General features: G+C 40.8%; 1 non-coding gene across 1 annotated transcript; it reads left to right on the forward strand.

The window, feature by feature from the left end:
• Positions 1–3,866: 3,866 nt before the first annotated feature.
• Positions 3,867–3,939, forward strand: TRNAM-CAU. Its single transcript has one exon. It is a non-coding gene; the product is annotated as a tRNA-Met (tRNA).

Raw genomic sequence — 3,939 nt, forward strand, 5'->3', positions numbered from 1 at the left:
ATGTCAGTACGCTGCTGAAACTTCTTAGCAGTTGAAAAGACTTGCACAAGCCTGTGTTATTTTTCCTAGCGTATTTTCCCCCTCCACATACAACTCTCATCTCATCCAAGAATAAAATCCGCAAATAGGTTCCTACTTTGGGAGATTCACATTTGCCTTCTGTGCTACTTTTCTGATACTCGAAAGTAAAGGGAGACGCAGCCAATGCATAACATCCCTCAAACTCGAAGTCATAAACTCGAATCAGTCATTAAAAAAAAAAAAAAAAGATTAGAAATCGCCGGCACAGCACCCACCGAAACTCGAGATGCAGAGATCAGGAGTCTCCAATTTGTCAACTGCGTTTGGGAGTCAGCAGTGGAAAGTTATTTTTTATTTCTTCACCTAGAAAACAGAGACGCTCTTCTCCCCGCTCACAAGGAACTTGGGTTTGTGTGTTTGTGAGTTTGTGTGTCTGTGTGTGATTTCTTACTAAAGAAAACAACTGCGCAAACCGACCTACTTTTCGCTGAATGTGATCATGGTCTTAATTTACAAAGTTCAGGGAGGGGATTAGTTTGCTTTCAGTACGTGGTGTAGCATACTCTCCAAGCCCAGAGACGACTTGTTCTACCCGCTCCAACCTCACCTATGAGAACTTAGCGAGTCCCCGGGTCTCCTCCCCCACCTAATCACTGTCTCCAGACCGCTCATCCTCTAGCTGAACAGCCTGATCCATTATATGCTGCACCGTTTAAGTGAGCCCTACTATGATCAGGGGAAGCGGTGTGTAATTCTTCAAAAGGTCTGATTATATTCTATACAGGGAAGAAGTGGTCCTTTTTTTTTTTTTTTCCGAAAAATGAGATTCCGTTCAGTTCAGTTCAGTCGCTCAGCCGTGTCCGACTCTTTGAGACCCCATGAATCGCACCATGCCAGGCCTCCCTGTCCATCACCAACTCCCGGAGTTTACCCAAACTCATATGCATCGAGTCGGTGATACCATCCAGCCATTTCATCCTCTGTCGTCCCCTTCTCCTCCTGCCCCCAGTCCCTCCTAGCATCAGGGCCTTTCCCAATTAGTCAACTCTTCCCATGAGGTGGCCAGAGTATTGGAGTTTCAGTCTCAGCATCAGTCCTTCCAATGAACATCCAGGACTGATCTTTAGGATGGACTGGTTGGATTTCCTTGCAGTCGAGGGGACTCGCAAGAGTCTTCTCCAACACCACAGTTCAAAAGCATCAATTCTTCAGCGCTCAGCTTTCTTCACAGTCCAACTCTCACATCCATACATGACCACTGGAAAAACCATAGCCTTGACTAGACGGACCTTTGTTGGCAAAGTAATGTCTCTGCTTTTGAATATGCTATCTAGGTTGGTCATAACTTTCCTTCCAAGGAGTAAGCATCTTTTAATTTCATGACTGCAATCACCATCTGCAGTGACTTTGGAGCCCAAAAAAATAAAGTCAGCCACTGTTTCCACTATTTCCCCATCTATTTCCCAGGAAGTCATGGGACCAGATGCCATGATCTTCATTTTCTGAATATGGAGCTTTAAGCCAACTTTTTCACTCTCCTCTTTCACTTTCACCAAGAGGCTTTTTAGTTCCTCTTCACTTCTGCCATAAGGGTAGTGTCATCTGCATATCTGAGGATATTGATAGTTCTCCCGGCAATTTTTATTCCAGCTTGTGCTTCTTCCAGCCCAGCGTTTCTAATGATGTACTTTGCATAGAAGTTAAATAAGCAGGGTGACAATTTACAGCCTTGACGTACTCCTTTTCCTATTTAGAACCAGTCTATTGTTCCATGTCCAGTTCTAACTGTTGCTTCCTGATCTGCATATAGGTTTCTCAAGAGGCAGGTCAAGTGGTCTGGTATTCCCATCTCTTTCAGAATTTTTCACAGTTTATTGTGATCCACAGTCAAAGGCTTTCTATATTTTTTAGTTAAAGAGAAAATGTATGGAAAAGTATCAAAGGAGAGTGCCTGAGAGCAATTTGAAAGTAGAGACTAGTTAGGCTATATTCAGTCTACTACTATTGCTGACATCACTAAATCTGTGATGGAAGAACAGGGATGTTTTTTAAAAGTAACTGAAATAGTTTGTGAAATATTTGGGATCTTAGGGTAAAAAGTACAGCATTTTGAAGATAAACTTTTGTTATAAAGTGTTGCTAAATGAACTAAATTATGTAGAATTTTAATGAAGTAATCACATAACAGTTTATCAATAATAAAATATTCCTGTTCAGTAGAAAATTGAAATTTTATCTGTGATTGTTAGTTCTGTAAAATCACAGATGATAACCACTCTGTCACTACACCTTACTAGCACAGGGCTTGACACATCATAGGTACTCAGTAAAATTTTAGTCAGTTGTATAGTACCCATACATTAAGGTAGGGGTTTTCATCCAATAAAAACTTACTGAAACCGTACAATGTACCAGTCACTATTTTAAGTTCTGGGACGGGAACGGTGAACAAGGAAAATACAAAGTCGATGCCCTTGTCGAGCTTATATTCTAGAAGAAAAAACAGACAATAAACAATGCAGGACACTGGGGTTTGATCCCTGGATCAGGAAAATCCCCTGAGAAGGGAATGGCAATCCACTCCAGTATTCTTGCCTAGAAAATTCCATGGACAGAGGAGCCTGCTGGGCTATGTAGTCCATGGGGTCACAAAGAGTCGAACACGAGTGACTTCATAGTAGTCACAGTTAAGTGAGCCCAAGTTCTACTGCTTCTCATCTACTGAGTAGCCACAAGCCTATCGGCAAGTCACTTAAACTTATTTGGTCTTACTTTTATCATATGTAAATGATATGACAATAATAAAAGTTGCCTACAGTGATAGATAGATGGCCACTACATGTAACATACATATAAGAGTACCTTGCCTGTAATATGCACTCAGTACAGTTTGCTATCATCATTTGTATCATTTATTAGTATTCATTGAACAACTTTTTTGTGTGTCGCAGTCTTTTAAATAATACTGTGAAATATCCTATTTTACAGATAATGAAGTTTTAAAAAATTGACATATTCTCAGAAAAACCAAGTGAATTATTTTTCCTAACTTAATAGATGGCACACACAAGATTTACACTTCAATCCTACAATATCTATTTTAGGACATTTTTCACTTTGCCAGATTGAAATCCAGTATATTGTTTCTCCATTTTCAATCATCTCACCTCATTTCTTCCACCTTATCTCGCCTCTGTTTACATTATTCTGGACTTCTAGCCAGAATAGAAAGGCCTTCAGATCACGGACTTGGTCAGACATAGATTTTAAGGGGAATACTGGCAGACAAGGAAGATGCAGAGCTAGCTAAGGAGACTCCAGCTTCGCTCTCAGCAGAGCTAAGCATATTTCTGTGCCCCTCATTGTTTCAGTCTGGAAATCTTCCTGCCTGTGGACCCAACTCAGGCCCCTTGTATCTGTATGCCACTTTCTACACGCGTAGTTGTGAAGCAGGGCACAGTGAAATTTAATGAAGTCTGATATCTGCCAGCAGTAAGTGGTATTTAAAGCATGTGTGTGTGTGTGTTAGTCGCTCAATAGTGTCTGACTTTTTGCGACCCTGTGGACTGCAGCCCAGCAGGCTCCTCTGTCCATGAGATTTTCCAGGCAAGAATACTGGAGTAGGTTGCCATTTAAAGCATTGTGGGAGAAAAAATTTCACCGTGTTGCATATTTATTCAAGGATGAAATCCTGAAATAATTTTGATCATTGTGACATACTCAGAGCAACAGTAAATATGCCACAGCACATACTCTTATCTTGCACTGTTTGAAAAATATAACTTCTCAGAAAATTTGTATAAACATGAAAGAGAATAATTCTACTGAAACCTTCTTGCTTCAGAGCCTTCTTAGCGCAGTAGGCAGCGCGTCAGTCTCATAATCTGAAGGTCCTGAGTTCGAGCCTCAGAGAAGGCA

This window comes from Oryx dammah, unplaced genomic scaffold (assembly GCF_014754425.2).
Source record: "Oryx dammah isolate SB20612 unplaced genomic scaffold, SCBI_Odam_1.1 HiC_scaffold_11, whole genome shotgun sequence".
Classification (NCBI taxonomy): domain Eukaryota; kingdom Metazoa; phylum Chordata; class Mammalia; order Artiodactyla; family Bovidae; genus Oryx; species Oryx dammah.